The sequence below is a fragment of the Marmota monax genome, unplaced genomic scaffold (assembly GCF_021218885.2).
Source record: "Marmota monax isolate L192 unplaced genomic scaffold, Marmota_monax_Labrador192_F-V1.1 WCK01_AAM20220418_F8-fsc00158, whole genome shotgun sequence".
Classification (NCBI taxonomy): Eukaryota; Metazoa; Chordata; class Mammalia; order Rodentia; family Sciuridae; genus Marmota; species Marmota monax.
The window spans coordinates 1,562,571-1,587,319 of NW_026694092.1; the positions used below are offsets into that span (position 1 = coordinate 1,562,571).

General features: G+C 38.1%; 1 long non-coding RNA gene across 1 annotated transcript; it reads left to right on the forward strand.

Annotated features, from left to right (window-relative positions):
• The first annotated feature begins 1,814 nt into the window (after positions 1 to 1,814).
• LOC131424976 (uncharacterized) lies at positions 1,815 to 10,391 on the forward strand. Its single transcript, XR_009228696.1, has 3 exons — positions 1,815 to 1,929; positions 9,294 to 9,435; positions 10,067 to 10,391. It is a non-coding gene; the product is annotated as an uncharacterized LOC131424976 (long non-coding RNA).
• Positions 10,392 to 24,749: the final 14,358 nt, after the last annotated feature.

Sequence of the window (24,749 nt, forward strand, 5' to 3'; positions counted from 1 at the left end):
TTTATTCTCTTTTTTCCTGTGATATAATTTTCTGTGCATGATTTTTCTCATCCCAAAAGTTCAATTCTTCTATGAAGTTTATTGGGAACTAAAAGTACCAATTTAAAATATATTTTAGAAGTATAAATAAATAAGTATAAATGAAAACATTCTAAGCAGGAACAGCCATGCATTTTTAAATTTTTTTAACCAAATAGTTATTCCTTCAACAAATCATGTTGGGTTCTGTGGCATGTTCTACATTATGTTTGGCACTAGGGCACAGTGTGGCCAGGGCACAGTTCCTAGTCATAGTCTGATAGACTTAGAAATAAATATCTCCAATCTAATCTGGTAAGATCTAAAAGAGATATAAACACAAAGTGCTGTGTGAGTCCAGGAGAGAAAAGGGGGTCTAATTCTTACCTGGGGAGGTAAAAAAACATCTACCATGGAGTGAGATAGAGCCTTAAAGTGTGACTTGGAGCTCTACAAATGAAGAAGAAAGGAAAACATACTTTAGCTATGTTCATTTGCTTCCGGGGAAGCAATAGAGAGGGAGAGTTAAAAAGACAGAAGTATAAGGGGATAGAGTTGGTAAAAGAAGACCCCCAGAGGAGTGGAGAGGCAGGAAGAGGGATTATTTTTTTTCTTAAGGAATTTCACAAAACTCTTCTCTCAAAGGTTGTCACCGATTTACCAATTAACATCACTATTTGTCTCTTCAGAACTTGCCCTTCTTGATCATTCTATAGCACTTAGTGGTGGCTAGTCCTTTCTTCCTTGCCTGCCTTGTCCTCACTTGGTTTGCCTAGGATTAATCTATAGAGAAATACATAGAGCTAAGAGGGAGGCTAGGTCATAGATTTTACCTTGGACCTCTTTAATTCTTACTCTATATATCTGCCGCCTTGAGCTCAGCCACATCCATGGCCAATCTGTCTCTTTCTCCTCCCAGGTGTGTTTGTTTTGTTTGTTGTTTTGTTTTTAATGACAAAACTTGCACATCCACCTGTGAAACTTTTCCCCTGGATGTTCTCAGAAAACTGAGTAAGCAAGTCTCAAAATGAATTCATTGTCTATTTGCCAAACCCTCCCTAGGTTTGCCATACCTGCCCCACTCTCTCAAGTAATAAACTTTAGAGTCACCCTAGACTTATAGCTCTTAGCCTGAACAGACTTGATATCTCCCCCCTTTCTATGTGCTCCTCTTCTTCCTAATGACCCATATCCTTTTGTTGTTGTTGTTTTGTTCTGATTCCAGGAATTGAACTTAGGGGCACCTGACCACTGAGCCACTTCCCCAGCCCTATTTTGTATTTTATTTAGAGACAGGGTCTCACTGAGTTGCTTAGTGCCTTGCTTTTGCTGAGGCTGGCTTTGAACTGGTGATCCTCCTGCCTCAGCCTCCAGAGCCACTGGGATTATAGGCGTGCACCACCACAACCGGCTCATATCCTTTTTGGGCAATAATTATCTGTGATCTAATAATTTCTGTAATCTCTGTACCTTTCTGGGATCTCAAATCACAAAATTCAACTCTGGCTAATCAAAGCAGAAAATAAATTTTCTGAAAGACATCCAGTAACATACTTGGAAAGCTGTAGGACCACGCTTAGAAAATGGGAAGCATCATACAAAGTAGAACCTTATCTCCCATCTACCTTTATACTTTTCCTTAAGAGGAAATATGCTCAGATGTTAGGTTGTGCAAAGTGATAATCTAGTTCTTATAACCCTCTTTTAGTAGATGCTGTTGGTGCTTTGCCCAGATCCACTTGACCAGCAGGACACAGCTGCTTGTGAGTATACGGCAGCTGACGGCTTATGTCTGTGACCTTTTCAGGAGGATTATCCTTGGCCAACTGAGACAGCCAAAGTCCAGGGATACAGAAGAACAAAAGCAGTGAGTTTTATGATCCAGAGACCATTTTTTTTTATCTAGCGAAGGTGAGACTTTGCCTTAAACCACTTCCTTGCTTGGTTCCTTCACTGGCCCTATCCTGCTGCATGGCTTTCTCCTGAGTTCATTCTGGAAGGATTTACTTCCAGGAAGCCCAACCAAAAACTTACCTTCAAACAGAGTTGATTATCCTCTGTGTTACCACAATTTCTACTTTGTTCCTTGTTAATGACATTTAACACTTTGTATGGCTATTTTTGGTTCATGGGTCAATATCCCTTAATAGGCTATGGAAACTGTGAATGCAGGGAACATGTGCATTTTTCTTTCCTTAAGCCCTACCATATATATAAACAGGAGCTTATAAGTGGTAGGATGAACTTAATAAAAAATAAAGTCAGATCATAGTAGATCAAAGAATGAATAAAAATAAGGCTACAGAGACAATAAGTGTCACAATAGGCTCTTGTTCCAGTGTCTAAATGTACCCAGAAGTGTCATTATTGGCTTACCTATTTCATCTGCTAACTAGAGTGTGGGTGATTGAGCAAAGACACATTTTTAGTAATTAGTCTCTGCCCAGAAGAATTTCTTCCCAGATATAAAGTTCACATAATCTGGTTAATTTCCCAAATAGGTCATGCATATTCTTTCTTTCTTTGCTAGTTTCATTACTGTTTACTCAGGAAGGGTAAATTTAAAATTTAATTACTTAGTAGTTTGTTTCATTTATTCCAAATGGTTCTAGATTGATTAGCCTATTACCTCATCTATGAAAATCTGTATGTGATAGATATAGGACAAATAATCTTACAAAGGGCTGAGGATATAGCTTAGTGGTAGAGTGCTTGCCTAGCATGCATGAGGTCCTGGGTCCCATCCACAGCACCACAATAATAGTAATAACAATAATTTTACTGAGCATTTACCATATACAATATATTGTGGTATCAATTATTGAGGGATAGGAGGTTGAAAAGAAAGAATAGAAACTTTTTCTATGCTGCAGGAGTTTGAGCTAGCTAGAATCATGGCACAGTTTAGGATCACTTATAAAGGACCTTATCAACATATTTCAAGTTAATTAATAATTAATGCTTAGAGCTGGGGTTGTGGCTCAGCAGTAGAGCACTTGCCTCACATATGTGAGGCCCTGGGTTCGATCCTCAGCACCACATAAAATAAATAAATAAAATAGAGGTATCGTGTCCAACTAAAACTAAAAACTAAATATTTAAAATAATAGTAATAATTAATGCTGAGCCTGTAAGGACCAATAGGATATAGTATGACAGAATGATAGCAAGAACTAGGCCAATAAAGAAAGGAAGTTTTCTGGAAAGAAGCTTTCCTCAAGTTTGATAATGAACTTATTTTAAAAGACACTTTCTTAATATTCCTATCTAGCCCATGCTTTCTTATTTCTTTTTTTCTATTTCTTTTTTTGTTTTTTTAATTTTTTTTGTTTTTATTGGTTCTTTTTAGTTATACATGACAGTAGATTAATTTTGACATAACTGCACAAGCATGGAATATATCTTGTTCTAATTCAGTCCCCAGTACCTCTCCTTCCTCTTCTCTTTCCCTACTCCTTGCTCCCTTCCTTCTATTGATCTTTCTTCCACTTACCTACAGTTATTTATTTTTTTAAATAATTTCTTGTGGATGTACACAATGGTGAGATTCACTGTGGTATATTCATATATGTACATAGGAAAGTTAGAGCAGACTCATTCCACTGTCTTTCCTTTTCCTGTCCCCACCCCCTTCATTTCCCTTTGTATACTCCATTGAACTTCTATTCTCCCCTGTCAAGCCTTCTTATTTCTGCTCTAAAATACCCAAGCCACAATTCTAAACATGCTATATTCAAATACTAGAATGAATTAAGTAGATGGAGACCAGTCTGTATCTCAAGCTGAGAGTGTCACAGGGCTGCCACTTGGTGAAAATGTCATTATGCCATTGGTTCAAGTTCTAGCCCGCAAATTGTTAATGCAAGGGTTTATTTCTCTCAAAGAATCTCAGGGTGTACAGGTTCCACATGAGAGATCAGTGACCTTTTTCTGTAAAGTGTAAGTATTTTAGCCAGATGTGGTGGTGCACACCTGTAATCCTAGAAGCTCAGGAGGCTGAGGCAGGAGGATTGCAAGTTCAAAGTCAGCCTCAGCAATTTAGTGAGGCCCTAAGCAATTCAGTGAAGGGATGTGGCTCAGTGGTTAAGTGCCCCTGGGTTCAATCCCTGGTACAAAAAAAAAAAAGTGTAAGTATTTTAGAATTTACATCCCATACCATCTTTGTCACAACTATTTAACTCTACCATTGTAATGTGAAAGCAGTCAGTCAGAATATATTTATGTGGCTGTGTTCCAATAAAATTTTATTTACAAAATGAGTGGTTGCACAGATTTGTCCCAGAGGCTATAATTTGCCAATTCCTGTTAAAGAAGCCTGACTCACACCAACAATATTGCCCAACAATTACTGGTCAGATACAGATAAGGTTTACATATTCACAGGACAGATTACCTGCATGTCTTATCAGAAATTGACCACTAAATAAGTTAAACTTTCAATCAGAAATTTGCTTAGCAAGCAACAGATCAAGCCAACAAAATTGTTCTCTTGATTTGTGTTCTTCCAGAAGTGACCCTGAGCAATGGTTTGAATGCAAGTGTCTATTGGCAGATAATCCCAGGAAATATGAGTAAGGAAATAGAGAAGTAAAGCAGGGAAGGGTAGGAAGCTAATAAAATTTGTGTTATCAAGCAAGATGATGAAAATCAACTAGGGCAAAATCTCCTGGGAAAACATGTGTCAGATTTATCTCACTCATGCAGCAAGGGAGCTGGAATATTTTTCCAGTAACTCCATCAGTTATTGGTTTGAAGGGACAGGCAGAGAGCACTCCAGTGTTCAGAGAAAGCCATCAAGCAAAAAGTTTCAGGGGCTGGCTGCTAGAAGTTGAGCAGCATATATGGACAAGGTAAATGCCAAGGACGTATAGTGGGGCACCAACAGCATGTTACGTTTGTTTTCTCCCAATTGATATTCATCAGGTAATATGACTTAATGAATAAATTTTCTGTCATAGGTATTTTTCTCACATGGAACTGGTCATGTAGAAACCAACTAATCTTTCTCTTCATGATTTTGGACAGGCAAAAACACATACATATTTCTAACAATCTCTTTTCTTAAATATTCCTCATTAGCTAACCATAATTTTATTTTATTTTATTTTATTTTTAGCTAACCATAATTTTAAATGCTAAAACAGAACATACTAGAATGGTCATAATTATAGATTTTTTTTTAAAACTGGTAAGTACTTTGTTTTATAGCTTCTCATTTGGCCTTGATTTATGGTGGTTCATTACTTACTATGTGTACTGTGCTGCCATATTTATTGTTAGAGGAGACCAAAGGCTGGCCTGTAGAAAAGGAGAAAGTAGATTAGCAGTGAAAGAATAAAGGTAGGCAATGAGGCAAGGGAATGAATTCCTGGGAGAAGCAGAAGCAGTAGAGGTTGGGCAGAAGTAGGGTGAGTAGAAATCACTGCATCCTGTAGGAAAAAGAAGAGATATGAATAGACCTCTCCTGATTCCTACAATCTTTTTTTCCTCACCAGCACCACCACCACTACTACTACTAATGGTGGTAATGGGAAGATTTGGGGGCATTCATTGAATATACCCAAGGTTTGAACCTTTGGACTCTCTTTATGGTTCTTCACCAGAGATGATATTTTCTTTCTCTTGGTTTGTTTGCTTGGGTTTATATTTCCAACTAAAGGAGTATAATGCTTCTGATCACCTCCAGCATATTCCAGGAGAACCCAGGGTGAATTGTGTGGTCACAGCTGAATCAAAGAACAGGAAGATCAAAATTGTCTTCTTTGTCTGATCATGTGGACTCTTGGGGTATTAACTAATCAGGCAGAGTTATTTTAGGAGCAACTATGGAAAACCAGAGTGGGTAAGCAGTCTCTTGGTACACACCCAAGTTTGGGAACACAGTAACATAGAAGAAGGAACTCCATGATGCTGGCATGTTCGGAGCACAATTTTTAGGTTGTTCCATTGACTTTGTGAGCCACTGCCATTCTTAATGCCAAATAAGCAGTATAAGCCTAGTGGTTAAAAGCATGGGCTTCAGCGTCATGCTGACCTGAGGTAGATTACTGTTTCAACCACTTAGCTCTGCTGCATGCTCTATCCATTTAGATAAAAATGTCATACCTCACTGAGCTTCCTATGAAGAACCTACTTTCAAAAAGCATTTGAGGTCAATGCAGACTTTCTTAGAATTTTGCAGTGGAAACCAAGAGTTTACATCCTGTTCCTCAAAGCAATCAACTTCAAAATTTGTTTGACATTTATATTCTTCCAAGTTCTTTCTTGGGCTTCCTGTTATAATGATTTTCCTCTCTGTCCTTCATACAATTACTAATATATTGGCTCATCCATACCCCCACTTATTTTCTGTTCCATCTTGCTAGGCGATTCATTGACACCCTTCTGACTCTCTAGGTCAACAACATATAGGGGTCTCCAGTTAACAGGACCCATTCGGCTTAGAAGGCAAATAGGATTATGTTATTAGTGGAAAGGGTGGGAGTTTCTTATGCTTCACGTCGCCCTAAGGACTTTTCTTTGTTTTGTGTGTGTGTGTTTACACTTTATTTCCCGAGAAAGAAACACATGGCAGCAACACATCCAGCTTCTCTCAGTTCCTTTGCCTACCCCTCTCCAGGGGTGAATAAGTAACTTTTTAAAAAATATAAACAGGAGCTAAGGCTGTAGCTCAGTGGCAGAGTGCTTGCCTACTATGTGTGAGGTGCTGGGCTCAATCCTTAGCACCACATATAAATTAATTAATTAATTAAATTAAAAAACAGAAAGCCCACCACCTCTTTTTTCTTTTTCTTTTATCATTTTTAAAGTTTTATTGATTTTATTTTTTTATTTTTTATTTATTTTATTTTTTATTAAATACATGACAGTGGAATACATTACAGTTCTTATTACACAGAGTACAATTTTTCATATCTTTGCATATAGAGTATGTTCACGCCAATTCATGCCTTTATACATGTACTTTGGGGGTTTTTTTGCATTACAATTCTTATTACACATATACAGCACAATTTTTCATATCTGTTTGTATATAAAGTATGTTAACACCCAATTTGAGTCTTCATACATGTACTTTGGATAATGATGTCCATCACATTCCACCGTCCTTGCTAATCCCCTGTCCCTTCCCTTCCCTTCCAACCACTCTTCCCTATCTAGAATTCACCTATTCTTCCCATGCTCCCCCTCCCTACCCCACTATGAATCAGCTTCTTTATATCAGAGAAAACATTTGGCATTTTTTTTGTTTGTTTGTTTGTTTGTTTTTTTTTTTTTTTTGAGATTGGCTAACTTCACTTAGCATTATCTTTTCCAATACCATCCATTTACCTGCAAATGCCATGATTTTATTCTCTTTTAATGATGAGTAAAAAAAAAAATTAGAAACAGGAGGGAAAGCAACAGAGTGTGTATGGCTGCTGTGAAGGTGTGCCACACAGATCACCCTTCAAGAGAGAACTTGCCATTCAGTTGTAAGGAGTGCAGCTAATTGACAGCCTCCAAAATTTTAAGATCACATTCTTCTTGGCAGCCTACCCAGTGACCAAACACAGAAGGAATGCTAAAACCTGCCCATTTCTGCCAATGTGAGACTCCAATATAAGGATTATTACTCTGGAGTTCCCCAGTGGGTTGTGTGAGACTTTGTCCAATCTGCATTGAGATCCCAGGTTATCCCTACCCAATTCTGCTTCTTCTTTTCTTTGATAGATGTCAGACTGTAGCATCATCTGAAGATTTTCCATGCCCAATTTGCTTCCTCCCACTTTTATCTTATTAAAAGGTTTTTAGCCATAATAAGCTTTTTGCACTCCTAACTCTGTCTTAGAGGCTGCTTCCCAAAGATTCAACTAACACAGTGTAGTCCTATGGCTTGATTATTTACTTATGTGTTCTCTCTCTCTCTCTCTCTCTCTCTCTCTCTCTCTCTCTCTTTGTCCAGAGGATTCATGTACTCATAAACTCTATGAACTAAGTTTCCAAGAAAATTAATTCTCCTTGAAAGTAGGAGGTTGTATTCTTGGGTACATTGCTAGGGAGGGAGGTTTTGAGGTGCCCAGTATGTCCGCATCCAGTTTCATTCTATAATTCAATCTTAGAATGACAACGCTGATATTTTTATCCTTATCTGTTTTATTCCTGTGGTTTTGATCTCAATTAGTTTGTGACTCAGGAGGGAAATAAAAAGGGCTGATTCATTTATCCTTTCAACCCCAGTATGAATAGGAAAAAAAATTCTTACATGTAATTTGGAATACTTAAATGATTTTCCAAAGGTCACATAGGGCATTCCTTCTGCTCTTTTTTAATGAATTTATTTTTTTTTAATTAACCAAAGGCATGATCTTAAAAGGTGATAAAAATGAGCAGAATGATAGAATTTGATTACTAAAGAATTTTTACAATAATTGCTTCTGCAGATGGATCTATTGCTTCCTTGAAGATATAAAGGTAGAATATTTGGATCATGAGCATGAGGCTTTCCTAGAATTTTAGCATATGTATGTTCCATGGAGAAATTTCTTGGTCTTAGTGTATCCAGAAAGGACTCTAGCAGACAAGCTTTAGGATACTGGTTCTCTCACATTGTCTATGAGAACTTCTGTGCATACAGCCATTGCTGAAGTGTTGGTTCAGATATCTTTTCATTCCTTCCCAGATACCTGGCCTAATTTGCCTCAGGTGCCTACTTAAAGTGTCAATATTGGTATTATATCCATAGCCCCTCTGCTCATCAAAGACATCATGTGCAACTTCAGTGGACAGTATGTTCCCATATTACCAGAGACTTTTTACCTCAAGTGCCTATATTTCTCTGACTTAGAATAATCTCTGGCTATGGGAGAGTGCTAGGCCTACCTATGTGCTAGGCCAGGAAGTGCCAGGGAATTTAATGCCAAAGGAGTACCTTCTAACCAATGTAGAACAGGAGTTACTGGGAACATCTCCAATTTCCTCACTCTCTTGGAGGAATAATTCTGCAACATGATCCATAAAGTCTCTCAGAAGGTGCCCAATACATTGAGTCCCCTAGCAATAACCCACTCATTAACATATCTTGTATTGAATGTTCTCCTTTTTCTTTCTAGTTTCCTCCTCTGTGCTTCCTAATATCAACCCCTGCTGTGAACTAAATGTTTGTGTCACTCCAAAAGTCGTACGTTGAAATTCCACCCCCCAGTACTATGGTGTTTGGACAGTGATTAGATTTTTAGGGTTGAGCCCTCATTATGAGATCAATGCACTTATAGGACAGTGACATTGCTCCTCAGGTGCCAGGCCTTGCAGTCAGCCTACTGGTCCGTGCCAAGAAGCAGCAGTGGAGCGATGGAGTGGTAGAACAGCAAAGTGGTGGACCCAGTGGGTTGGAGCTCTCTGCACTTCAAGAGAGAGGCACAATGGGCCAGTGCTAAGGTGAGCCATGGCAAGCCTATCTGTCACCCTGTATCAGCCTAGATTCCACACAATGGAGATGCCTGCTGCAGAACCACACTCTAACGGGCAGTGCAGTGCCAGACACCCCAATGAGCATGCACAGTCAATGACTTCATCCTCCTACTTCCAGAAGGTGAGAGAAAATGGAAATGGGGCAGACTTGAATGACTCAAGAATTGACCAATAGCTGCGTGTGGTGGCACATGCCTGTAATCCCAGCAGCTGGGGAGGTTGAGGCAGGAGAATCGTTGAATTCAAAGTCGGCCTCAGCAATCTAGCAAGGCCCTAAGCAAATCAGGGAGACGCCGTCTCAAAATAAAATATAAAAAAGGACTGGGGATGTGGCTCAGTGGTCAGGTGCCCCCAGTTCAATCCCCAGTATCCACCCCCCAAAAAAGAATGGACCAATAGTGTTAGTACATTTCCAAGCCCTAATTAGCATAAGTTTAAACCAATAATAGTGAACAAGTGCTATATAAACCCCCTAGACTAGCACACTCGCAGAGAAATCCTGTTGTGGGTTCTGTCTTTTGGTGCAAGTAATTTTGTGTGGAGTTCTTTTCCCGTTTTGAGTAAATCCTACTGTTAACTCACTCATCTTGGTCTGTAGGTTTCATTCTTGGAATTAGAGGAGAACCCAGAAAGAAGAAATTGAAGATGAGTTGCTGGGGTCACCCTCAACACTGGAGGGCGTTACCTGCCATTAAGAGCTGTAACACTTCTTGGCTGTAGGGGCATGCAGCTTGTGCCAATTCCAACTGTCAGTGGATGCAGTGAATTGAGTTTCATCTCAAAACTTCAGTTTCAAAGCAAAGAGCTTGTTCTTCCCTGCCATGGAAGAAGGACAGAGCAAGAAAACGTCCATTTTCAAACCAGGAAGAGTTCTCACTAGAACCCAAGTGTGCTGGCACCCTGATCTCTGAAGTCGAGCTTTCAGACTGGTAAGCAATAAATGTTTGGTTTTGAAGCCCCCCCACCTGCTGCCCCAGTCTGTGATCATTGGATACAGTAGCCTTAACTAAGACACCCCCAAATAAACTGTTTATATCCAAACCCTATTCTCAGGATCTATGTTGGGAAGAACTTAAACTAAGATCTCAACTCTGGTCCTAGCAGACTTTCGTTAGAAGCAGACATGTGGAGTATAGCTGAGTCACAGAAATTGTAGAGTTCTAGATGCTGCTAGTTTATGTGTGTTTCTGTTCCTTACAAGCTAAACACCCTTGACTTGACCAAAAGGCGAAATGAATTCAAGCTTGCTTCAACAGTGTCTATTCACATAAGACAATTCTCACTTGCAATGGAGAAACTGAGCTAGCGAGAAAGTTGTTAGTTAGATGTTGAGAGCCACAGCTGAAGCGCCCCAGCAAACTTCCAGCTGATTGGCTCATAGAGGCCACAGCAAACTTCCAGCTGATTGGCTCCTCTGTGGTGACGCTCATTGGGCTGTTTCCCTGCCCTTTCAGACCACAGAGCTGCTCATTGGGGGACTCTTTTGGCTCTGCTCACATGACCCAGCCAATCGGCCTCAAGAGCGGGAGGATTTGGGGTTGAGAGGCTCCCTGGAAGAGCCGGTGGTGGCAGTTGGGCTCTGAGGCAATTCCTGGAGAGCCTGCTTGGTTCAGCGTGCCTTCTAAAAATAAAGTTTGTTCCTGCTTGACAAGTAACTAGTGAATTGTGCCCAGCCAGACTGCGGCAGTTAATGACAAGCTTTTTAAACCATAATATTCTAAAATGTGGGAGAAGCTCCAGTCCCAACAGCAGCTCATTATTAAATCACTTTGAAGTTTTTAAAGTAGGCCTGGAAACATTTCTACAGAGAGATATTTCATTCATTTTGTTTTATTTGATTCTTGTTAGCTTCTAATTAGCCCCCAAAGAAGGTAGAATATCCTATTTTAAAGTACCAAATTATTAACTATTATCAAAAATAAATAAGTAGAGAAAATTTTTCTAACCAACCCTGCTGCCATAATAAAGTAGAAAAAGAATGGACCTGTTTTTTTTTTTTTTTTTTTTTTAATATTTTCTTACTTGTAGATGGACACAATACCTTTATTTTATTTATTTATTTTTATGTGGTGCTGAGGATCCAACCTAGTGCTTTACACATGCAAGGTGAGTGTTCTACCACTGAGCTCCAGCCCCAGCCCTGGATTTGAGGTTTCTAAGGTCTGGATACTCCCAGCTCTACTATCTAATAATTGAGTTTTATGGGATAAAGTCACTAAATTTCTCTAAGACTTCTTTCTTTTTTCCAGTGCTGAGGATTGAACCCAGGGACATTCTACCACTGAGCTACATCCCCATTTATTTATTTTTTTTTAATTTTGAGACAAGTTCTTGCTAAATTGCTGAGACTGGCCTTGAACATGGGATCATCCTGCCTCAGTTTCCTGAGTGGCTGTAATTACAGATGTGAGCCACCATGCCTGGCTGAGATTCAGTTTTCTATAAAAATGAAAATACTGGTGTAGATAATCTCTAGCTCTTGTTCTCATACTGTGCAGGATTTCTCTTTCTACATCTTCAATCAAACAATGCCAAACCATAAATTCTTTTTCAAGTACATTTATTCTTTATTGATTCATTTAGAGTAGCCTTCCTGAGTAACCTGGCTGCGATTCAGTTTTCTATAAAAATGAAAAGACTGGTGTAGATAATCTCTAGCTCAATACTTTTATTTTAATCACTTTAGAATAGAATTTACCAACAGGAAGCATAGTTAATTCAGAGGCATTTTTATAGAGTAATCCCAGGTTTTTGGTATAGGTTCATTTTATCCATAAAGTCAAGAGAATGCAATCAAGCTGTGTATAACTTCAGCACATCAGACACATTTTCATAAGGGAGCTACATATTATATCCCAAATAGATAAAGAAATGGCAAAAATAGTAATGAATGGTTTCATCAGTGGATTATGACATTATCTGCTGGCAATATTAGTCTGATTGCTACTGATGCAATAAAGGCAGACAACTATCTGCGAGAGTAATAAATCTAAGCAAAAATTGTGAATTGTTCTTAGTTTAAACATGGAGTAACCATCCTGCTAACCTAAGAGAAATCCATGCAGTAAATCACTTCAGGAGGAATAAGAATCCAGAAAATTCTGCTTCTAAAGGGTAAAGCATCATTTTCATTTTGAGACCTACTTTCAGATACTAAATTAAATTTTAGATGGCCTCAGCTTTTTTCCTGTTTCTAAAAGACCCAACTCACAAATTTGTCATGCCTCCAGTTTCCAAAAGCTGGCACTGGTAGTCTTTTCTCAGATGAATTCCAAGTCTCGTTCAGCTTGGCTAGTTAATTATAGTCATTATCATGAAAAATACTAGGTCACATTAGTTCCATTTTTTTTCTTTGCAGAAGAGAGTAATGTGTGAATGTTTAGTCAGGTCATTTTGTGTTCAGCAACTAACTCTGGCTTTTATTACTCGGCTGTGACATTGGTAGAGGTCACCTGCAAAGCCATAGGCAGGCAGGATAGAGTAACTTGTGCAAGGAATGTGACAACTAAATAATGTAATAGAATTGGTTTGTTTCTGCAACACAAATGCACTGAGATATTGGTTCACCTTTAACTCTGTCATCTGCGGAAAATGACTTGGTTTCTCTTGTTCCTAAAATGTTCTATCTGTAAAATGGGGGTATAATTTTATTTCTTGAAGATCAATGGCTGAACAAAAAGAACAAGGAATAAAGAAAACATAGGAGAACAAAGAGTCCCCAGCTTCAGAAGAAATTGTGAATCAGGAACTGTATGGCCTTCCTTTTGGTCCTCAAAGCTCCTCTGAAATGACAGAAAAGGGATTTTTTTTTTTTAAGATAGAAGCTTGAAAAGCTAAGTAAAATAGGAGATAATAGCAACAAAATTTGGAAGCTGAAAAGCAGTCAGTGGCCTAGAAAACCTAAGAAATCTGAATTGTTAACTGCATAGTGGAAAGCTGTGAACCAAATAGCTATACGGAGCATCATGGGAAGGGCTTTAGGAATTGTTGGTAACAGTGAACCCTGGAAGTTGGGATGAGGGTTGAGCTGAAAGCAAAAGGATTGGATGAAATTGTGTATATGAACCATTTAGAGGCCACATCCCTTACCTAATTCTGTGCAGCATTTGACTGCCCTGCCTGCACTCTAGCAGCAGCTGAAATTTGTTTTTTTGAAAAAGAATATATCAGGGGACATCTGAACTGGGGAACACCAGGTACAGTTAAGGTCAGAAGAGCTATATGAAAAATAGGGGATTAAGTAAACATTTAGACGAAATGCTGCTTCTCCTAGCCCTCTTCTTCTACTTGGCTCCTATAGAAATGACAATCAGACTTGAGTCCCATGTTGCTAACCAAGGTATCTCATTGCCAGTTATTGAATTATAGTTTTCCTAACTGAAAGGTTATGTTATAGGGAGATTCTGTAATTCCATCATGAGGCTCATAATGTCTGATTTTCTTGTCTTTTGTAAAATTGCAGACCTGATGATCACAGCCTGGGTTCATCATATCATTAGAAATCAAGAAATGATAATATTCTAACTCTATCATGCTTTCTTCATTTATGGCTAGAATACCTCTAAAACCAGAAAATTTCCCTCATCAACTATCTGCCTACTTTGACATAAATGTGTACAGGAAAGTCAGGATAAATGGTTGGTTCTTTCCCCTTATTACCAGCTTTCAAAATAATAAGTTGTTTTCCTGGCAAAGATTTAAGATTTTTTGATGTGTTTTAATTATTATTGTTAATATTGGTGTCCTCTTTCTTTTTTATAATCATTTCTATTTTTATATCAAAGCTATATATGCAGAGTATAGTCAAATCATTTACTCATTTTCTACCTTCCAAAGGCAGCTATTTTCACTTCTCTTAGCTAATTAGCTTGATATCTTTACCAACCCATGCTCATTATTTTCTTTTCAGTTTTCAGCATTATGTACTGACTTTTCAATACTGAAAATGAGGATTTAGCTCAATTCTACCCTCCCAGCCTCTACCCCACACAGGCATCCATCACCTATAATCTTCATATAGTTATAGCATAATTACATTTAGTTCAATATTAAATGTTTTTATTGACTGTGTAAATATTATTCATAACTGAGGCCTATACAACACCCTGGTTATTCTTCCATCTTTGTACATTTTTTTATTTTACCTGGAGTTAATGATTGCCATTGGTTGTTTGCTCACTTAATTTTCTATATTCTTATTACCAATTCAGTCTCCAACTCTTCATTAACGATGTAAATATTGTGTTAACACTTTTAATGTATCAGGTCCTCTTTCCATGTTGACACCTTGAATAAACTTTCTGAAGTTTTTAGACTGCATCCAACCAAGTCTTCTGGTGTAAGGATGTCATTCTGTGATCTCCCTCACTTGTAAGCTGATGAGATCCTGTGACCTCTTCAGATATACCCACTGTTCCCTGGCTTCCTTACCTCTCTTTCCTTTGATGGGTCTATTTTTAACTTTTGCTAAGAATCTGATAGGTTCAGGCATTTGAAAATTCATGTCCTTCAGTTATGGGACATTTAATTCCCAATTCTTTAATAATCTCTTCTCCATTTTCTTTGTCCTTTTTTTTTCTGAACTTATCATTGATTGGATGCTGAACCATCCAGGTTGGTCCTTTAATTTTCTTACCTTTTCTGTATTACCTCTTTGTCCTCTCACTCAGCTTTCTGGAAGATTTTCTCAGCTTTATGTTCTCAGCTTTTAATCTCTTTATTACAATTTTAATCTCCAAAAGACTTTTTTGTTTGTTTGCTCTCTTCCTTTTACTGGCACCCTCTTCTTGTTTCATAAATGCAATGTTCTCTTTTCACTCTGAGGATATTAATGAAACCCTTTTCTTTACAATTTTCTTCTCCTTATAAACTTGATTTTTCCCCTCACTCCTTTAATTGAATGTTTGTTTGGTTTTGTTTGGCCTTCACATTTCAGACTAGAGGATTTCCTCAGAAGATTGCTCTCTTTGGTTTATCTGTTCATACTTAACAATGAAGTATTTAAGAGCTGGATACTCTGTGGGAGCAGGTGGGTTTTTGTCAAGTTTAGCTGATATGGTGATGTGACTGGCATGTTCCTTTGGAGTAATCTCTGATGTCAACATCCACAGTGAAGGGCTATCTAGACATTATGAGCCTCATGGTGAAAGTACAGAATCTACCTATAAAGTGATCCTTCAGTTAAGTAGGGAAAAGATAAACAATCCAATAAACAGCATCAGGCAGTTGGTTAGCCTCATGGGGAAAAATGAGTATGTACCTCACACCATGCACCACATTTTCATGCATTGATAACCAAATGTGAAAAGGCAAACTTTCAAAGTTTTGGAAGGAAATAATCATTTTAAAATTTTCTTTGTGGTTTGATGTAGGGAATGGGTTCTTAAATAAGACATTAAAATTTAAGCCACAGTGGGAAACATTGATAAATTTAACTATATGAAAATTCAAATGCCTATGTATCCAAAGACACCACAACAATAAGAGGACTAAACCTAGACTGTGAAGAAATTCTTGTGACACATATAACTGACACTATTAGTTATCAGACCATATCAAACACTACTATAAATCAATGTCAGTTGGGGCGTGGTGGCACACACCTGTAATCCCAGCAGCTTGGGAGACTGAGGCAGGAGGATTGTAAGTTGAAAACCAGCCTCAGCAACATAGCAAGACTCTGTCTCAAAATAAAATATTTAAAAAGGGCTGGGAGTGTGGTTATGTGCCCCTGAGTTCAATACCTAGTACAAAAAAAAAATCAATGTCAGAAAGACAACCTAATAAAAAAATGAGCAAAAAAAATGAAAAATAGAAATAAGGAATTCATAGACTAGGAAAAATTATTGACCAATGAACAAACTAATGATATAATAATTCATCTGGGAGATGAATATTAAAACAACTACGAGATGCCTTGACATCCATCAGATTGACAAAACATAAAAGTTTGATGATACCATGGGTTGGTGTGGATGTAAAGCAATTCAATCTCTCTGACTTTGATGATAGTGATTGTAAATTGTCTCAACCATTTTGATTTAAAGATTGGCAATATCCAGTAAAAGGATATACCCATATTTAAGACCCAGCATTTCTGACCCTAAGCATACTCCCTAAAGAAATTCATGTGTAGAAATGAGTAGATATTTACAGGATTATTTTTGTAGGAATATAACTAAAATAGCTGTAATACTCATCAATGCAGAATAGATAAGTATATGGTGATATAGTAGTGATATATGATGAAATACTATGCAGCTATGAAAATTAACCCACTGGGGTTACATGTATCAATAGAGACAGATCTCAAGAGCCTATAATGATCAAGAATAATAATTTACAGAAGATAGGTATGGTATCATACTGTTTATATATAATCAACAGGCAAAATAAATGTATAAATTTTATATACATACATACACACATAAAGTATGATGCATGAATGGAAATAAACATCATATTTAGGCTTATGATAATCTCTAGAGTGGGAGGATACATAAGATCTGATAAGGGTATAGTCTTAAAATCATCCAGCTAAAAACAATAATAAGAAATGGCTATAGCAGCATTTTTGAAGTCTCATCACTGATTATATACATGAAGTATTCAGAGAATTTTTAATGATGTGATAAAACCACCAACTGCTAGCCTGGATAAATTTTAAAAAGCCATCTCTAGCAGCCCTATCAAACTAAATAACAAGAATTACTGTTCAATTATTGCTAACAATAAGAAAGACTCCTCCTTCACACAACTTAGAGCAAAGCTGATTGTACTCTCTGCCAAATGCTATTTCCATAGCCTGGCTTGAGCTATTTTAAGTATCTGTCAGGTCTTGAGCAATTTCTATATATCTCTTTGGCAACAGTTTCAACATCCAAATTAGCAACTGGATGTTTGAATAACCAAGCAAGATAAAAAAAAAATCATTATGTGAACTTTTAATCTAAACCCCATTTGTCCAAATGGAAAGTAAAATCTAATCCACCAACACTAAATGTTCTTGTGTTATAGCTCATTTATAGAGTCATATAATTTTCATATCAAGGCCTCACTATAAATATTTGCTTTTAGAAATGAGAGAGACTGGAAGTCTGGTAAAAATTATTTAACTAGATTATTTAAGTTACATAAAATGTGCTATGATAAGCCACTGATGAAGGAGGAGAAAGGATGTTATGTCTCATCTTCATTTATAAAAATAATTAAATGACTAAATTGGTTAAGAATTTTTTTTTTTTTTTGGTACCCGAGATTGAATCCAGGGGTGCTTAATCACTGAGCCATATCCTCAGCCCTTTTTATTTTTTATTTTGAGACAGGGTCTTGCTAAGTTGTTGAGGCTGGCCTTGTTCTTGTGATCCTCCTTCCTCAGCCACCCAAGTTGTTGGGATTACAGGTGTGCTCCACCATGCCCAGCTAAATTGACTAAATAAACAACAATAAAGGACTATAACCATTAAAATTCTATTTTAAGGTTTTATTGTTGTTGTTTGTTTGTTTCTTTTGGTGGTACCAGGGATTGAACCCAGTGATGCTCTACCACTGAGCTATAGTCCCAGCCCTTTTTAGTTTTTACTTTGAGACAAGGTCTGGCTAAATTGCCCAGATTGGCCCCCAAACTTGTGATCTTCTTGACTCAGCTTCCCAGATAGCTGGGATTACAGGTGTATACCACCATGCCCACCTTTAAGGTACTTTTTGTTAAAAAATATGACATAGTCACAGATACTGTGTAAATGTATAAAATATTATGAAAGGAAATATAGAAAATGTTATATTTCTCTAGGTGTTGGGATTATGGGTTATGTTTTTCAAATATTCTACAATGATGTGCTAATCAGCTTTGCGTTGCTGTGACCAAAATATCTGACAAGAACAGCTTAGAGGAGGAAATGTTTATTTTGGGCTTGTGGTTTCAGAGGCTCAGTCTATGACTGGCCAACTCCATTACTCTGGGCCTGAGTACAAGCAGGATGTCACATCAGAAGAATGTGGAAGAGGAAAGATACTCAGCTCATAGCAACCAAGAAGCAGACAAAGAAAGAGCTAGGAGCCAGGGATGAAATATTATCCCCAAGGGTGTCCCCAGTGACCTACTTCCTCCAGCTATGTCCCACCTGCCTAGAGCCCCCATCCAGTAATCCATTCAAATTATTAATCCATCAAATGAATTAATCCACCGATCAGTTTACAGCTCTTATAATCTAATCATTTGACTTCTGAACATTCCTGCATAATACAGGAACTTTTGAGGTGACACCTCATATCCAAACAATAACAAATGAATACACATTGCTTTTCTAAATGGAAAAAAAAAACAATTTTACTAAGAATAATGTATGTAAATCTTTAGAGGACACACTTTAATCCTAATTACTGAGTTATTAATGAAAGTCTGAATGATTGACTATGCAATATGAAATATCATTTGCATGCCTTAGTAGATTTTGTTTAAATTCATCTAAGTATTCTATTTTAATCAGAAGTGATAGTTCTTCCATTTTTCAAAATCATTTCTTTAACAAAATTATTTATCCTCTCAAGTGTGCTTCTCTGACTTGGGTCATATATCTGTGCATTTATAACTAACTGTGGTGGTTCTCAGTCTTTGTTGCTTATTAAAATTACTTAGGGAGTTTTTTTTTTTTTTAATTCCAGTGCTTGAGATGCACCCCTGATACATGAAATCAGTATATGGGTAGAATCCGGCTATCAGTAGTTTGTAAAGCTCCCCAGGTGGATTCAATATCCATCTAGTACTGAGAACCAGTATACTAAATAGAGTCTTATTACTCAAAAGTGTGGCCCGTCGCTCAGAAACTTAAGTATAAAATCTTATGCCCCACCCCACACTTATTAAATTAGAATCTGCATTCTGACAACACCCTAAGATGATTCACGTGCTGTTTAAGGTTGAGTGTTGGCAGCAGGTCCACCCTGGCCCCTGGAGCCCTACCTCCACTAGTTTGTTCTGCATGCCAGTGTGGCCAGCTCACAAGGCCATGGCGAACTTGTGGTTTTTCTGTTCCTGCTTGTCCGTCTGAGACATATGTGTCCCACGGGAATGCCTTGACCTTTTCTGGTCTGATGGACTTCTTGTTAAGGGAGGTTTCGGTACCTGACAATAATAGATGTTGAAACTAAATTTCTCCCCCCTCCCTCCTGCTTTTGGGTAGTTTTCCACTTCTGCTGCTTGGGGTATAAAAGAAGGTGTGTTAGCAATAAAGGGTATTGACTCCTGGATGAAGAACCTTGGTGTCCTGTGTGTCTTTTAACCTCGCCGTCCCTCGCCGGACTCGGCTCCCTTGGCCGGACGCGGCAGTTGAGAAGCACTATTCTAGAGCGTTCAAATGAATGACTGAGGTTAATAAGATCAAGGTCATGAGCATGACCTTTGTTTCAACAAGTAGTTTTGCTGTGTTTGAGGCAGGTAGTCACTAACATTTGTGTTTACTCTTCCATTTTTAAGGTCATGCATGCGGATAGTCTTTTGTGGTCATAGGTAGATGTGTGCTTGTAATGATCTCCCAAAGGCCAGGAGTGTTTCTGTTGCTTGTTAGCAGTTCCTCATTACCCCAGGAAATCTGTCAGTTAATGACATTAATTACTCTAGCGTCATTTTGAAACTTTATCCCACAAGGCCCTTCACAATCAGATTCTACTTGCTATAATCACATTGTGGCTGAACCCCAAGGTCTTTCACACCTCCATATTCATTTACATTTCACGATTTGGGGCACAGAAGAAATCCTCAATAAATATTAGCTGCTACTACTACTATTATTTTGGTGCTAAGGGTTGGAACCAGGGCCTCCTGTGTGCTAAGCACAAACTCTACCCTTGAGCTCCACTCCAGTCCAAAAGTCTTGCCTTGAATGGGAAAACTCCCTGGCTGGAATGTCCTTATGCTTCTTCCTCACCTGGCAAATGCAAACTTAGCCTTCAAATACTGATTTCCTGCATGGCCTCAGTCTTAAGTGCTGCCACTCAAGGGAAACATCCTGTGTCACCTTCTCTGATTATAATTCCTCTGCAGTGTGTGCTGTAACCCGCTTCTCCTCTATGCACTTCTGCAGAAGAGGGACTATATATTCTTGAACTCCTAGGGCTCCTAGGCCTTCCATAAATAAGCATACAATGAATCAATGATTGAAACAAAAAAACCACCTCCTCTCATGGAGACTTGCCAGGGTGCATGGCAGAGGTTTTACTAGGCAGAATAGAAAACCACTAGAAAGCATCTGGTGTTGAAAATGATAGTTATGAGATGCATTTTTATAAGACATTTACTGTTTAAAGGAAAAACAATTAAAATGCGTACTTCAAAGTCCTGAAATATAGAGGCTCTTATTTCAACTGTATGATTTCTAAGGAAAATTTTGTATTATGATTGTTAGACTTTTATCTATTCCTTGTGCATTCATTCATGCATTCATTAGTAAATCATTTTAAATATCTGCTCTAAGACATTATATTTTTAAGCGACTATAGTAGGCTGTGACAATATGAAGGAATCACACCTTTGCAAGATTAAGTGAAAAGATCATCATCATATGCTAATGTCTTGCAGTGGGAGACAGTGTCTGTTTTGTTATTAGGCAGAATACCCCATGCTTGCTGTAGAGGGCACAAGGATTCCCTTTTAGGGTTTCATATGTCCCTGCCTCATCTCCAACATGCTTGCCACAGCCAGGCCAACAGCTAGAGCTCTTCTTCAGGAGAAGGACTCCCTTTGGGCTATTGGAAATGCTTTGCAAAAATCATAGATATGGAATCCACACAGAATGGATGTGTAGGCATGAAAGCACAGCTTCTTTAATTTAGATTGGGACAACTCTGAAGTGTGACTGACATTCCAGAGTTTCCTCAGTAGACTTCCTATGTGAGACTTGGCCTAAAAGGGCACTCTTGTTTATTTTCTCTTTTCCCTTTCTTCTTCCCTAGTTCCTATCACTAGCCCCCATCCCCATAAGCATATCTTTAACCAATCAGTTGTCTGTCAATCTTCTTCTTAGGGTCTGCTTCTAAGGATCATGACCTAAGAGGCTTATTAATGCTGTATTTCCATATCAATATATACACAAAGAGGTTTACATACCCAGCACTCTTTAATTCTTCTTTCATTCTGTCTTTATCAATTAGTCATCTCTACTATTTATGTCTTTGTATTTCCCACTGTGTTAATGGGAACTGTTTTATTCCTTTTGAATCCCCTGTTCTCTCCCCTCCTCCCAATCATAGTCTCTCATAGACTTCCATAGATAATAAGTACTCAAAATTTTTGTTTGTGGTTTTTCAAACCAGACAGAATGCACACACATCTATATAGATGCATACATTAATTAAGAAAAGTCAAATGTGATATTTGAAGAACCTAAAGCACATATTATTAAAGGATTGTTTTTCTAAACAGTCTGAACATATATTCAAAAGTCTATGACTTAAAATAACCAAGTGATTTTTTTCTTTAAAATGAATTCATCATCAAAAGAGTTTTAAAGTAAGAAATGGTGAAAATAATTATATCCCTACAGAATCTGTCTTTTGGACCCTTTTATGATTAATGCCTACTAAAATTACTCAAATATAATCTGACACAGATTTTTCAAAAAGCCATAATTAGAAATGAAAGAGGAGATAAGAGGTTTCATTAAGTCTCTTTCCCTCACCATTCAAACCAGTCCTACCCAATTCCTTTTCATAAATTGTTTTCCTAACATCCCTTCAACTCAGTCCCATTTGGGACACACATATGCAAAATTCTGACACTGTCAAATGAGCTTGACAATGTAGCTGTCCTGCAAAATTCCCCTTCTCAAAATTGCCCAGCAGGGACAATCCCCAGAGTAAAGGAAGTGGTCCTTCCTGAGTTTGTTTGCTTTGACTCAGTTACCTATAATGCCTTGGAATGTTCTTCCTATCAAGCCCTTCTTGTACATTGAATTTCAGAAGTTGTCCTACAGAGATAAAATGGATCTCCAACTTCAACCAATTTCCATGCAAATTAGGCTTGGCTAAACATGTAGCCTGGGAAAAAAACAAGTTGTTGCAAAAATTCCAAAGACCTAAAGTGTTTTTCATTACTTGTCACATGTAGTAAAGGAAATCCATTTTTCCATGAGCTTTCCCATGCCTGAGTGTCTGCCTCATGGAAGCCCTTTACAAAGGTCCACAGTGTTTCAATATGGCCCCTGTTATGTTCATTCTATAGCTCTTCCTTCATTGTCATGATTGGCCCTAATTGCAGAAGCACCAGAAGGTGTTATTGGAGAACATATCCCCTAACATTAGGGCATGTGGATAAAGGTGTAACTTTCTAACCCAGTGCCAAAAAATGATGGTGCCTCTGTGTCAGAGAAGTGTTTCTCATTTTCTGATTTTCATCTAAATCAGAATCATTTTGTTACAGAGTACTATTTGCCTGTGGAGTTGAAGCAATCTTGCCTGTGACCACCAGTTCTTGCAATCTTGCCTGAAGAATTTGAAGTGAGTCACATATAGTAGCTGGCAGGAGTTTATTAGAAGGGAAAAGAAAAGAGAAAAAGGAACATTCTTGTAAGGAAGGAACTGAACTAAGTAAATATATAGAGAGGAGAGGTGGCTCAACTGTAACATAGATTTATTCAGGACAAACCTGAGAAGGGGGGGTCCCAGCAGAAGTTGGAACCTATCTTACGTTTACAATCTAGGAAAGTTATAGGGGAAAAAAGGGGTAGAGTGATTTTTGTGGTTTGGCCATTGCTACGGTGTTGTCAGGAAAGGGTTCTTGAGGTCATCACTATCATTATTTGTGGTGGTCACTGTTCTGTGTCAAATAGGGTGTTTCTCATGATATCAGTCCCAGGTAACAATTCTATAGTTCTGGGTCAGAGTGACCATGGGGTGACAGTTGTTCTAAGGTGGAGCAAATGTTTCAAAATGGTGTTGCCCAAGTCAGGTTCTCCCTAACAATTCTCAAGGGAGAAAAGGATAGAGTGAGTCCTCTCAGAGAGGAGAGGGATGGCACACCTCACTTGTCCTACAGTTTTATTGGAGTTCCTAGGGAAGTTTCCAGAAAATTCCACCAACTCCACCTTTTGACTTTTGATTGATAGCCAGATTTTAAGTCCATACTTCATAGGGTCTAACCCCATGGAGCGGAAACTTTACTATTATAATGACATGCTAAGGATCCAAAGACAATTTGAGGTCACCTTGGCCTGCACTGACCGGGTCTAACTGAAACTTATTCTTATAGATTCTGTAGTTGGTGGACTTTGCTTTTAATTATCATGTTTCCCTAAGTCCTGAAATGTGATCTGTATAAAGGTCAAAAAGTCCCCCACTTCAGGTAACTTGTGTTCTTCTTATTGGAGGCAAAGATTCTTTGGGCCTGCAGGTTAACAGGCTGTTCACTGACTTAAGCCAGGACAGGGTCAGAGTGGCCTTAGGCAACTTGTTTTTTAAAAGGAAGCATGTGGGGTGTCAGCACAGTAGGCCCAATTTATAGAATTATCCCCTTACCCTCATGTTCCCACCTTTCATGTCTCTGCTACATATCAACTCAGGAAGGCTTGTTAAACATGCAAATTCCTATAATACAACTTTTGAATCTAATTTTCTGGAGATAGAACACTCCCCTTTAATAAAGTTTTATCTGACCATCACTGATGGGCCCAGGGCAAGCCCATTACTCAGAGAGCCACTGAGAATTCTTAGATATTTAAATATGGTGCTCCTGGACTTGAAGCTACATGAAGATCAGGAACTTTGCTTTGTTCTTTGGTGTATCTGGCACCTCGAATAGTGATGTCTATATAGTTGGAGCTTATTTGACCAAATTAATGCAGAGTGTCTCTCTTTGCTTTGATAAAAGAACATTTCTAACTATAAAGCAGCCATCTTCCCCTGTTTGCAAGAAGGTCAGAATCAGAATGAGACTCTTCTTGCAATTCTTCTTGAACTTAAGACTCTTCTCAAGTTCCTGATTCTACTTTTCTCTGAGGCCTAGCTGTCTCCCTGTGATTCCCTTGATTTTGTGACCCAATAAATTGCTGAATTTATTGCTCATTCATTTGATTTAGGTTTCTGTCCCTTGCAACCTAAAACATTCAAATAAATATAGCCTGGATCTTATGATCTATTATTTGTAAACCATTTTATTATATTTTTACCACACCTCAGCCTATAGGCAACTCTTGAAATAAATTTAAAAATCTGAGATGCAAAGAGGTAGAGAAAACTTTCCTAAGGTCACAAGCTAATGTGTGGAAAAACCAGGACTACATTTTTATTGA